At 41.6% G+C, this 13,532-nt stretch overlaps 2 long non-coding RNA genes across 2 annotated transcripts in view; one reads left to right on the top strand and one right to left on the bottom strand.

Annotated features, from left to right (window-relative positions):
• LOC143442448 (uncharacterized) overlaps positions 1 to 7,643 on the bottom strand; it is a 31,756-nt gene extending 24,113 nt beyond the window's left edge. Inside the window, exons 1-2 of the long non-coding RNA XR_013110672.1 lie at positions 7,417 to 7,643; positions 5,657 to 5,774 (exon numbers count right to left, since the gene is read on the bottom strand). This is a non-coding gene — a long non-coding RNA (uncharacterized LOC143442448). The remainder of the gene's footprint in view (positions 1 to 5,656; positions 5,775 to 7,416) is intronic.
• LOC143442447 (uncharacterized) overlaps positions 1 to 13,532 on the top strand; it is a 122,685-nt gene that overhangs the window by 54,049 nt on the left and 55,104 nt on the right. The window contains exon 2 of the long non-coding RNA XR_013110671.1: positions 10,710 to 11,096. This is a non-coding gene — a long non-coding RNA (uncharacterized LOC143442447). The remainder of the gene's footprint in view (positions 1 to 10,709; positions 11,097 to 13,532) is intronic.

Below are 13,532 nucleotides of genomic sequence, written 5' to 3'. Positions count from 1 at the left end.
CCTTTTTATTTACATACTGTTTCCAGAAAAACAAGAAGTATTTTTTTCAGTCATGCTCTACTGGGGCTTAGCCCTGGTTATTGAGCTGAGGATAATAAAAGTAGTAAAAAAATAAAATGTTGTCAGTATCCAGGCAAGGGCAGATTGGCCTTCCTATTCCCAGAGGATCAAAGGACTCAAAAAAAAAAAAAAAAACAAAAACAAAAAAAAAAAAAAAAAAAAAAAAAACACTCTGGGATTCAAATAAACCTGGAAATGCAAACGTCTTAGACCTACACCCATAAATATCTCAATTCCAAAAGTTGTTCTTGTCCTGTAGGCTCTGATGTCGTGAACCTGGTAATGCGGTGTGTTCCATCTTGCTGCTCTACCCTCTTCAGTGCTGAGTTTATCTTTCATGGCTATCAGTTCTGGAATTTAGGTAGTTGGGTACCACTTGAAGCTGGCTTTCAGCCCTTTTGATTTGTACAACCTGCCTTGATCACTTGTCGGCAAACAGGTCTATCATTTACTTGCTTCAGGATAACAGAGTTACCTAACTACATGGCTGTTACAGTGAAAAACATAGACTACCACCCCTTACCATGTATGTGGGTTAGCAGCTCGTAGCCTAGTGTTTCATCTTCCAGCCACACCTCATCTGAGTCCCCCACCTGTGAGTTTTAGCAATTGTGATGGCCGGTACCACCATATCTACTGTGGAGGGATCAGCAAGTGTAGTCGTTCTAAAGGCCAGCCTGCGAATCAGCTCTTTAGGGTTGCTCCTGATGTTAGCCATCTTAGCCTATGCTCCCCAGGGGAAAAAAAAGAAAAAGAAAAAGAAAAACCAAACATGTAACGGGAGCTCCCAGGGAAGAACAGGTAGAAAAGTGACTACATTAACAAGTTAATCACCACTTTGAACAAATGACTCTTGATCCTATCAGGGCCTCTGGAGGAGGCATCTTAGTGTGCTTTCTGTTGCTGAGATAAAAACACTAACCAAAACCAACTGGGAGAAAAAAAAGGTTACAGTCCATCATCAAAGAAAGTCAAAGCGGGAACCTGGAGGCCGGAACTGAAGCAGAGGTCATTCTCCTTCACAGACTTGCTTCCTTGGTTTGCTCAGCCTGCTTTCTTGCACAACCCAGGACCACCTGCCCAGGTGTGGCACCACCCACAGTGAACTGAACCCTCCTATATCAACCAATAACCAAGAAAATGCCACCCACAGACATGCTCAGAGGCCAATCTGATTTCACAATTGAGGTTCCCTCTCTCTAGGTAACTCTGGTCCGTGTCACATTGCCACACAAAAACTAGCCAGCACAGGAGGCATTTAGACTGCCTTCTCAGAATTATCTGGACAAGAAGAGGAGTTGTGTCAGGGGGCATTTATAGATCAACACCCAGTCCTCATTATACAGGGTTACCCTATGAAGTATTAAGCACTCCGCAACCCCTGCTGCATAGGGTGAATGCCAGGATGACTTCTGTGGGGAGGGGGAAGGGCGAGGGAAGAAAGCAAGAGATATTCAATGCATCTGAGATCACATGCTGCCAGGTTACATCTGTGTAAAGCTGTGGTCTCAAAACAGTGCCATCAAAGGTGGCCTGAGACTGCAAACTGTCTCACATAAAGGGCTAGATAGTAAATATCTCAAGCTTTGCCTGCTGTGTATGAGCTCTGGTTACCATATCTTCTTGTTATTTTCAGGTCCTTTATTTTTGGTATGGGATCTTTACAAAACCAGACTTAAGGCAGATTTAGCCAGTGCACTGTTCTTTGCGAAGGTAGATGTGAGACACAGACCATTAGAGATGCACCCCCACACACACTAGCCATGTAATCACAAATATGTCTATCCTTTCTTGGTGTCCACATCTCTGCTTGCTTTCATTTTCCTCTTTACTGTGTACCACCTTCTAAAATGCTATGAATTTTACATTTTTCATTTAGTTTGCTGCCTAGACGCTTTAGTAGAATGTCATCGCCATTCAGGATAGACATTGAACCTGGTCAGTTTACTATATAGCATTCTACCTTGTAGAATGGACAAGCAGAGGACCCATGGTAAGCTCTCGGTGTGTTAGCTAAACAAATGGCAACAGCACGGTTCGCATGCTTATGTTTAGCATTTAACAAATGGCAGGAACCTGACACACATATTAACCGCCGTTTTGTTTAACCTTCACGATCCCCTTTCCAGGTGAGGAAAGCAAACGCTACCATGCTTATTTCGCAAAGAGGACACGCTGAGGAATAAACACAGAGTTGAGGAAAGAACACAGCACAGAAAATAATCAGGGACTTCGGATTCTGTTCACTTGACTCTGGCTCCTGGCTTCAACACTTTCATCTTGCATAAACTCTCTACAATTAGTGCCTTATTGATAACATGGAGATTGGACCTACAAGGCTACATGATAATTGAAAGTTTTCCTGGGGAAAGGAGTTGACGCAACCAGCACAGAGGTTGTAAAGTGACAGCCTTTGATGGACTGGTGAGAAGGGGTTGGGCAGAGGACTTACCTCTCTGTCTGCCATCCCATCAGAAAGCAATAGAAATGATGATCTGTGTGAGTTCTGGTCCCAACCACAGGGAGAGGGTCAGTTATCTGGACTGTCTGGGAGCCGTCTTTCCACTGCCTTCAGGCTGAATTCTACTTGATTTTATTTTCCAGTCAAATATATTCAAAGGCATATTTTTAGGCATGTGTTCACCTTGGTTGTGGGAGATGCTGCTCCTGGCTAAATGATGTAGTTTAGGTTGAGGCCTTGAGTAAATCTATCTGGACCGTGTAGACATTCTGTGTAATCTATGCTTGGCTTAGTGATCCAAGCACCCAGGCCTAGGTATGGTCCTTGATACCACACTGATTTAATAATCCTGAGCCTCGCCTTATTTATTTGAATGAAACTGGAGGGGTTTTTTTGGATTCTGTGATGGTTAATATTGATTATCAACTTGATAAGATCAAAAATTACCTAGGAGAAAAACTGGGCATGTGTGAGGAAGGTTGTAGCCTGGGTTACCTGGAGTGGCAGGTGCTACCATATGTGTGCACAGTGTCATTTCACGGTTTAGTCCAAAGACTAATGAATAAGGTGAAAGTAAGTAGGTCACAGGCTAGTATTCTCTGCTCTCCATTTCCTGACTCCAGATGCCTCATCTCCAGCTGCTATTACTGATGCCATGCTTCCTCAACCCTGATGGACTATACTCTCAAACTGTGAGCCAAAACAAACCCTTCCTTAAATGATTTTGTCCAAGCAATGAGAAAAGTATTTAAATCAACTTTTTAATGCCACACTCCAAAGTGTAACACTTATTTTTCCCATATTTTAATATTTCCACTTCACTCCCTTTTCTGGATTCCACTTTCCAGAATTGTGGATAAAATGAAAATCAATGTGATAGTTGTCAGGGAAACAGCCAAATACACAGCAGAAACCTCAGCGATACAAAGAGATGTCTCTAATCCTTGTTGCTGCTGCCACTAATGCCAACCACTTGTGACTCATAGTAATTATCCCTGAAAATGGTCTCCCAATAGTCCTGAGATCTATACTGTCTGTCCTTAATTCTAAATAAAGCCAGACAAACTTTGGATCCATCACTGTGGCAAAACTTACACTGCACATCATGTAAGACTGTTTTAAGGAACAATGTGGTTCCTGTCTGGCTCACTGGGAATCAGCATTCATGTCAGCTTCCAACTATTCTGTGCTATGCAGAACATTGTGCTGAGGGAAAGTACAAGCAACCCATGCAGATACGCTCCTTAGAAGAACATCAAACCCCTGGACCACTGCCCTGGCTCTGCTCCTGTTTAATAGCTACCAGCAGCTCACTGGAGTGAGCACGAAAAGCCCAAGCTCACATTTAATTCACTCCAGTCTTTAAAGGACCCCAGCTCCAGCCACCACCTGACTACCTGCCTCTGTCTGGTGAACCACAAACAAGAACCTTATTCCCATTGAGAACAGATCAGTCCAACCAATGAGAAGAAATAAAGTGGCTACTTTTAAAGCTTGCTAGGCTTAGGAGGGTTTGCACAATACAGCATGGGCCATCATTTTCTGATACAGCTGAAGCAACGTGGCTTGGCTGTATGCAGTCTTGCTTCCCATGCTTCTGGTGTAACTGGTAGAGATTCCTGCCCAGATATTGTTCCCCAAAGGCCAGAAAGAATAACATTCCTCTCTGCATCACACTTAGAGAAGGTTGCTTTGTTGCAATAAAATTGTATTGAGATTTTCATCATTGGTAAAGCCATGGCTAAGATACCCACACTCCTATAAGCAACTCCCCACTGTGGACCTGTAAACAACCCCAATGAAACTCCCTGAGTCTCACATACACACACACTATACCATACCTACATACCACACATATATATCACACACCACATATACACACATATACCACACACATACTATATATACCACACATACCACATACCACACATACACACATATTATATATCACACCACATACACACACACATACACCCACACACATCATACACACACACAAACATGAAAGGAAAAGCAGGGCTAATTGGGAAGAGAAAAATGACTATCACAAGTGAGTAGGGAACCAGAGAGCAAGGAGCGTGAGTATGATCTAAATGCATGAAAATAACATAATGGAACCTAATCAAAACCATTTAAAAATGTGTTTGGGCATCTAATACCACAAGTCTTCCAGCCACTTCCCTTGAATGTAAACCTACCACCAAAAGAGCTAGTCTAGGACAGCGTCTGGAGTTCTCTGTCAGTCTGACACATCAGTGACGGTCACAGTAGGAAATTAGTGCTTTCCAATTACAATAATTTGGAGATCAAATAAAGGAGGCTGTTTTTATAAGGAGTGGGCAAAGGAGACTAATGAAAGTGAGGTAGTATCAGCCTAGGAAAGAGAATCCTCTACCCTTGTGCCTGTAAAGAACACAGGAAGCAGCAGCTGAGGGGCCCTCCTAGAGAGTCATACAGAAAGGGTAGTATAGTAGCCTCAGAAGAAGCTGTCTTGTTCAGCCTAGAGATGGAGGCAGCTCTAGATACAGCTGCAGAGAATGAGCCAGATAAACAGAGATCCAGATTTCTTAAATATTCACTCATCCAAGACCCTGCTGGAGCTTTTCATTTGCCAGAATGAAGAAGGCAGCAAGCACAGATGTTATGGAGGTGAGTCTCTAATCTAAAAGCAGGAGACAGAGAACAGAGGAAATGGCAAGAGTCTTATGAAACCTCAAAGCCCACCCCTAGTGCCACATCTTCTCAAACAAGGTCACACCTCCTAATCCCCTAATCCTTCCCAACTGCAGGTTCCACCAACTGGGGACCAAGTATTCAAATATGTGAACCTATGGGGGCCATTCTTATTCAAACCATCATTTGCACCTCAAGAGGAACAAGGAAACAAGCATAGGGAGTTGGGGGGAGAGGTAAACAGAGAGACAATGGACAGCCAGACTATATATACTACTAAGCCTCCTGATTCTTCACCTTCTATTCCACCCAGGATCCCAGCCTGTTAGATCCTGCCAGCCCCATCCAAGGGATAGAAATGTTCTTACAAGTTAAGTCTGCTTAACTAATCTTCTAGGCATCTGTTCACCCAATCAAGCTGACCACAAAAATTGACCATCACATATAAAAATTCTTTCCTACCTGGATGGACTTCCATGACCAGGGATGCTTTCCCGATGTTGTAGTGAATGCAATTATGAAACTACTGGAGTTGGTTCAGTGTCTGCGACAACTCAGAGATGCCATTCCACTCTGAAACCTTTAGAGGAACAAGGAAATATAAACCCCAGCTTCTTCAGATGAACTCCAGACCAGCAAGGTGACACATTATTTGCGCCCTTTAAGGCAGGTGGCCTTTTCTGCATATGGTATCTATATATGAAACTCTTTTTTGAGTTTCCCGAAGGACTGAGTCCATGAAGAGACATCACCTCAGGTGCACCATTACCTCTACCTGGAGACTCTAACTCCATGGAGGCTCAGCTGCTCCATTTTTCTTTGTCCAACTGAGATACACCTTCCTAGAAATGGGACATCCTATTTCCAATCTCTGAAGTTCTCAGTGACACATTCATTTCTTTTAAAATGATTTATTGAGCTACTGTGCTGCGGTGTAATGGGGCAGATGAACTATTGAGTACATCATGAGATGATAATTGTTATCAATTGTAAGGACATAAATAGTGGAAACTCTACAGATAGAATACCAACTCTAAAGAGGCGGGAAAAGCTTCCTAGCGCTAGAATATTTTTAAGCTGAATCTTGAAGGCTTAGAGTTATGTGTATAAATGTGTTCAGGTGGGTGTTTGTGTCGAAATGGGGAAAGAAAGGAACAGTGGCTGGGAAAGCAATATGGCACATGTGTAGTCAAACCCAAGAAAGCACATGATTTTAAGGACTGGAAAGGTTGAGTGCTGAGCCTGGTGTGGCCCTGGTGGGGACAGAGTGACATGGTTCCTGCCCCTAGCATAGGGCCCCAGGGTGAGCCCCTGTGAGCCTCAATGGCTACTGTGGGTGTAAGGCTTGTTTGTGTAATAATGTGCATATTTTCTGGACCGACTAGCAGTGGAGGACTCTTTCCTTCCTCCCTGTTAATGTTAATGTCTCCATGATAATCAGACGGCACAAGTCCAGGAAGCAAGGGTGTTGCTATGTCTCAGAAAAATGGTAAACTCTGGGACCTTGAGGACAGCCCTTAAGGTTATGGGAAAGAGCTCTAAATACTTGAGTTTGAAAAGATATAATTTCTCAACTATGCAAAAAATAAGGATGCACTATGAATTATATAAGGGATTTCATGAATCTAAAGAAACAGAGGTAGCTACACGATGAACCAACTTGTCAGAAAGATACAAAGACAGGCAGATACAAATGCAGGCAGATTCCTGAGTTCAAGGTAACTCTGAGACACCGCAAGTCCAGGCCTAGGCATGTTGGAAATGGTCATTTCAGGGCAGGGTCTCACCCAACTAGCTTATTGTCTGTGCTTAACAAAGGCAGGCAGATCTCTGTATTCTTTTGCAAAGTTAAGAAAAAAATTTATGCTTGTTATCTCCTAAGAATTCAAGGTGCTGGGGTCTTGGGATGCTGATTCATAAGATAATCAAAAGGAAAACCTGGAGTAAATGACTGATATGTAAAATAAAAGACTGGACCTGTGTTCTGCAGGAGATGAGCTATCCAGAGAATTTTTTTTTTAAGGATAGAAAGAAAGAACTGCTTGAAGAAACACACACACACACACACACACACACACACATAGCAAGCAGTACATGGACAAAGAGCTCTCTTAGAATAGCAATCTAACAATAATAATCTAGTAATAATCTAATAATAATCTAATTTCTAAGTAACAGAAATCTCCAGAAAGAAGAACGTAGAGAAAAGGGAACTCGAAAACCTGTAATAAGTTGAACACAGGCCATCAGCTTGGCTCCACGATTTCACTTTGAGTTCTTCTTTTCTCTGCTCTCAGACACCCCTTCTCTCAGAACCCCTCTTCACACAGAGGCTGGTCCTTGGCAGTGAGTAAGGCTGAAGTATAACAAGTAAGAGAAAATACCCTTGGTGAGATGAGTGATATGAACGAGCAGTCTCTGATTTCTCTTGCTTGGATGGTTTTGTATTTGTGTTGATCACACAAACACAAGATAACAAGCACTTACTACGTTTTTCTCGTGTGTCTATTGATGGCAGATCATGAAAGGCCCAGTAAACTAGGTTAAGGAATTCTACCTTGGATCTAAAAGCAGTAAGTTAATGCTGAGGCATGTCTAAGGCTGAGCTAGTGCCCAAGGAAGACTGATACTATCCTTGGGGCCCTTTCACGCTTTGTCCTGGAAAGCTGAACATTCAGATAGGATCAAGTAGGTGAGGGATGTACAGAGAACACTGCACTGGCTTCATGTTACACTATAACTAAGAAAATACCTAGATAAAATGAAAAGCAAAACTAGCATGACTTCTCACTCATCCTCTCATATGCTTTAAACCATCTTCAGATTGCTTATGACATATAACACCATGTCAAATGTCATGCAAATAATTGCTCTGATGTATTGTTATATAGTGTTTATAGGGGGAAAAAGTGTGCTTGTGCTCAGGGCAGATGCAATTTGTTTCAGAATGCTTTTCATCCACAATAGATTGAATCCAAATATGTGAGACGTGCTGACAGACCCATCTCCACATGCAGACCATTTACCACTAGAAGGGCTTCTTTTGTCATGTATTATGTATGGTACAAGTCTTTCAGCCTCATGTGTCTATAATGCTTTAGGAAGATATTTTCATCAAATGGAGAAATTTGGGGCTGGAGAGATGACTAAGTGGTTAAGGGCATGTACTGGTCTTGCAAAGGACCAGAGATGGGTTTCCAACACACATGGTTCACAGATGCCTGTTACATCTCCGGAGCTTCTGACACCCCCTTCTGGCTTCAGTTGGCAATTGCATTTATGTGCACATAGACACACATATATGTTTATATATTTTTAACTTAAGGCATAGAAACCTTGCTTTTGGAAGATACTTTCTCTAGCATATTTCTTAATATGGCTGCTGTGACTTTAGAGACTGTATCCTCTGTGCCTGCACTGCTTCCTGTCAGCTCATTACTACTCTTTCTCCTATCTTCTCTATATACTCTCTTTCTTTGGTTGTTAAAATGCTCTCTTTGCTAGAGAATTTAAGTGATTTGTATTGTATTATGTCCTGACTTACTTTTCTTCATATACATTAATATTCTTGGAATTTGGAACTTATCAAACTTTTTTAAACTTGAAAATTTTTTCAGCAGTTACTTCTTCAAGTATTTTCCCTTGTTTTTCATGGTCTGAACATCTTGAAATACCAGGCACACCTGGGCACTCCTTTTCTTTGAGGTACTTCAATTATGTATGTGTACATATATATGTATATGTATAAAATACATATGTTTTTTATATAAATATATTATGTATGTATGTATGCTCATGGTTCATTCGTCTTCTAACTTTTTTCTCTCTGAGCTTTATTTTAGATATTTGTAGCTTTAGGTTCATTGTTCTGTGCTCACACATGTCCCATATGCTATTCATCCATACCCTAGGTAATACATTCCTGCTTCTTGGTTGAACATCAGACATTGTGACCTTTTAATTACTCAAGAATGGATATTTTTGTGGTCATATACATATGCTTAAGCTCTGCTCTGGCATGTCATTGAACTGTTTAGAAGCAGTGTGACACTTTCTGTCTTTTGCTTAGAAATATGCTGAGCTAGGTGAGTTCAGGGTTCATTTGGGAATAAAGTTTCCCTATAATCGAGGCAACACCATTCACAGTTCTCTATCTGAAGCCACAAATTATGGGACTTTCTATTCTGGTGGAGAGAAACAACAGCTACTAGAACCAGATGGTCTCAATCCAGATCTTGGGTCTGTTCATGGTTAGCCACATCACCTTTTAAAAATTAATTAATTAATTAATTAACATCCCAAACACTGCACCCCCTCATGGTCTCTCCCTTACCAACTTCCTTCCCCTCCATCCCCCCTCTCCTTCTCCTGTCACTTAATATATTTGTGCCCTCGTTACTTAGTCCATGTCAGACATGAGAATGCACACAAGATAAAAGCCCTAATGAAATAAAGTGCCATTCATTTCTCTCCTGCATCAGTGCCCCTCCCTCCCAAACCAAAATTGTCAGCCAGGTATAGGATGGATACCATGATTCATCTCCAAGGCTCAGGTAGGAGGGTTGCAATATCAAGGTCAGTCTTAGCAATTCTGTGAGAATTCCTAAGGAATTCCTATCTCCAAGGAATTTTTAGGCTAGGATTATAATTCAGTAACACAGCATTTGCTTAGCGTTTTCAAAGCCCTGATTCCAGTCTTTAGCACTGTTTTCAAAAGAAAAGAAAGACAAGAAAAGAAAGGAGGAGGAGGAGGAGGAGGAGGAGGAGGAGGAGGAGGAGGAGGAGGAGGAGGAGGAGGAGGAGGAGGAGTGTGGCTCTGCTTTGAGAGTCACCCTTGGCCTATTGCTGAAATGGTTCTACATGTTTACCTTTCTCCTGTCATTATGCCCCACTCTTCATTCATTCCTGCATAATGAGGTCCTTTACACCCTTCGCACTGTGTTAATATCATGGAAGAACCAGAAGACAGTGCGAAGATTTACAGTAGACTGTGTCCCTCACCCTGTCCAATCTAAGCTCCCATCTGCTTGTCAAGGTCTCAGACAAATGAAACCAGGTGCTTGGGGATGTTTTGAGGGCACGGGGTTGGAAGCTGGGCTGCAGCGCCGGTCAACTGAGGGGACCGGAGAAAAAGTACGATGAAGGTGATGGCAGGAAACAGAATCCAGATGTGCAAGGTCACAGAAAATAAGATGCATAGCAGATGCCTCTAGCTATGGGGCAGACCGATCACTAGAAAAGCTAAAGCAAAGGAGCTTGGGAAGTATTGAAGGAATTCAGGAGCATCATGGGAAACTTTCACATCTAAGAGAAGGAACTCAGGTTACCTGGGTCCTTTATGACTTTGCAGGATGAGATGAACCTTCAAATCTAGCAATGAATGAGCCATCTGTCAGGGTCTGAGTATGAAATGGAAGCTCACTCGCTACATCACTATCCTTGCTTCCCTTGTCCTCTTATTAACACACCCATATATTCCTCACGTTTATAATTCAACTTGTGCCCTTTCTAACAGAGAGCTGACGATTGCTTCTCCGGCAAACCTGAAGCCGTCCTGCCTCAAGAACGCCTGGTGTCTCTGTATAACAGTCTGTATTACACGCATCTGGGAGACTCTGATGACTAACAACACTTCAAGGGCCTCTCATCCCATCTCTGCACAGAGCTCACCAAACTGAACCTCTCCTTTCATTTCGCTGAGCCCACTTCCTCACCTGTAAATAAACGGAACAAACTCGACCTTTCCCGACTGCACTCAGGTGCTACAAGGCCAAGCTCGTTGAGGTATTTTGTAGCGGTCGATGTGTGGAGAACTATACCTACAGAGAGAGAACGCTGAGGCCGTAAATATGCTTAAGACAGTTCTTTACAAGGTCTCCGAGAGAAGAACGGCAGAACTAAGGTAAGATGGCCACCCCCATATCTAGTTTTCTATAAGTCAAAGTAAACATCGTGGACCCACAGCCAACTAGCTCTGTTCCTCCTGCGCTCAGTGAACTCGAGTAATTTATGGGGCTTTTTAAGTGATCACTATTTCTTATTAGTTTTAGTATCTCTGATGCATAATTGGCATGCAGCGTGGAAGAGGCAGGGCAGTGTCTACAGAAACTGAAGGGTAAGCATCAGCTGTAATCCTAACTGGCTGTGGCAGAGCCTTGCCACCCAGTCTCTCTAGCGGACTTTTATTGATCTATACACTTCAAGGCCCTGGGCTGGGTGAGTGAATGAGCTGCCTTCAAATGTTCTTATGTTGTACTTTAACGTTACTTTAATGAACCTTGAATATTTGTTTTGTAAGTTATACCAGAGACCATTATTTTAGGTTTTTTTTTTTTTTAAATGATTTAGCAAGTGTGTGTTTGAAGAGCTAACCACTTGCTTGGTCTCCTGCTAGTACTGTTGTTTTGGCAAAGCAGTTCAGTTCCTGGGGCTCCATCTCCTAGTAGCTCTAGCCCAGAATGCCTGTGAACATTAAATATTTAAAAGACCCAGCACAACTAAGAACACATTCTGGACAACACATAAGTGATATCTGGTGAAAGCTAAGCCATAGTTAGAATTCAGCATTAAAAATAATTATTAAATAAGCCAGGCATGGTGGCACATGCCTTTAATCCAGGCACTCAAGAGGTAGGGTCAGGTAGATTTCTATGAGGTCAAGGTTAGCCAGGGTCTACTTATTGAGTTCTAGGAAAACCAAGGTTATATAGAGAGACCCTGACTGGAAAAAAAAAAAAAAAACCAAACTTTTAAATAGATGACTAAAGCTTTGAATCTAACTTCAGAGAACAAACTTTGAAATACAGTTCTTTACATTTATATCAAGAATTTGGGACTTGGGGCTGGCAAAATGCCTAAGCAGGTGAAGGTGTGTTTGCCTTGCAAATCTGACACCTAAGTTCAATTCCCAGAACCCACATGAAAGCAAAAAGAGAGAACCAACTCTACAAAGTTGTCCTCTGACCCCCACACATGCAACACACACACACACACACACACACACACACACACATCATGCACACACAGTAATAGATACAATAAATCTGTCTTTAAAAAACAACTTATCACTCAATGGGGCTCTACTTGTCTCTCTACCTTGGAATTACTTATCCTTAGAATAGTCTTTCCCGAGTCTAACTAATAAAGATTGGTTGACCATACCTTCAGGCTCTGCTCAATCTTTGTGCCTCCATTTCTTGTAGACAGAAAAATTTGTGGTTTTATGGGAGGGTTGGTATCCTTATCCCTCCACTGGGGTTCCTACCTGGCTATAGGAGATGGCCACTTCAGATTCCATATTCCTACTGCTATGACTCTTAGCTAAAGTCACCCTCATAGCCTCCTGGGAACTTCCATCCCAGGTCTCTGGCACATCCTTGCTTATCCCTGATTTCAGTGGGATTGCTTCAAGTTTCTCTCCATTTAATTTGATGTTGGCTATTGGCTTGCTGTACATTGTTTTTATTATGTCTAGATATATGCCTTATATCCCATATCTCTCTAAAACTTTAACATGAAAGGGTGTTAGTTTTTTGTCAAATGCTTTTTCAACATCTAATGAGATGATCATGTGATTTTTTTCTTTCAATTTGTTAATATGATGGATTACGTTGATGGATTTTCTAATGTTGAATCATCCCTGACTCAATGCATAAGAGAAATTATTCTGAAATTCTCTTTCTTTTTTGAGTCTTTGTGTGGTATAGGTATCAGGGTAACAGGTCTCATAGAACGAGTTTGACGGTGTTTCTTCTATTTCTGTTTTGTGGACTAATTTGAGGAGTATTGGTATTAGCTCTTGTTTGAAGGTCTGGTAGAATTCTACATTAAAACCATCTGGCCACGGGCTTTTTTGTTTGAGAGACTTTTAATGAGTGTTTCTATTTCCTTAGAGGTTATAGGACTGTTTGGGTAGTCCTGATCTTGATTTAACTTGGGTAGGTGGTATCTGTCTTGAAAATTATTTATTACGTTTAGGTTTTCCAATTTTGTGGAGTACAGGCTTTTGAGGTACGACATAATCATTTTTTAACTTCTTCCGTGTCTGTTATGTCTCCCTTTTCTGATTTTGTGAATGTGCTCACTGTCTCTTTGCCTTTTAGTTATTTTGGCTAAGGGTTTATAAATCTTGTTGATTTTCTCAAAGAACCTATTCGTAGTTTTGTTAATTCTTTGTATTGTTCTCTTTATTTCTAATTTATTGGTTTTAGCCCTGAGTTTAATTATTCCCTGCTGTCTATTCCTCTTAGGTATGTTTGCTTCTTTTTGTTTTAGAGCTTTCAGGTGTGTTGTTAAGTTGCTGATATGATATCCTTTCAATTTCTTTATGAAGGTACTT

Source organism: Arvicanthis niloticus, chromosome 5, assembly GCF_011762505.2.
Source record: "Arvicanthis niloticus isolate mArvNil1 chromosome 5, mArvNil1.pat.X, whole genome shotgun sequence".
In the NCBI taxonomy this organism is placed as follows: domain Eukaryota; kingdom Metazoa; phylum Chordata; class Mammalia; order Rodentia; family Muridae; genus Arvicanthis; species Arvicanthis niloticus.
Note: the sequence above shows the minus strand (reverse complement) of the source record. Positions and strands in the feature narration are given on the sequence as shown.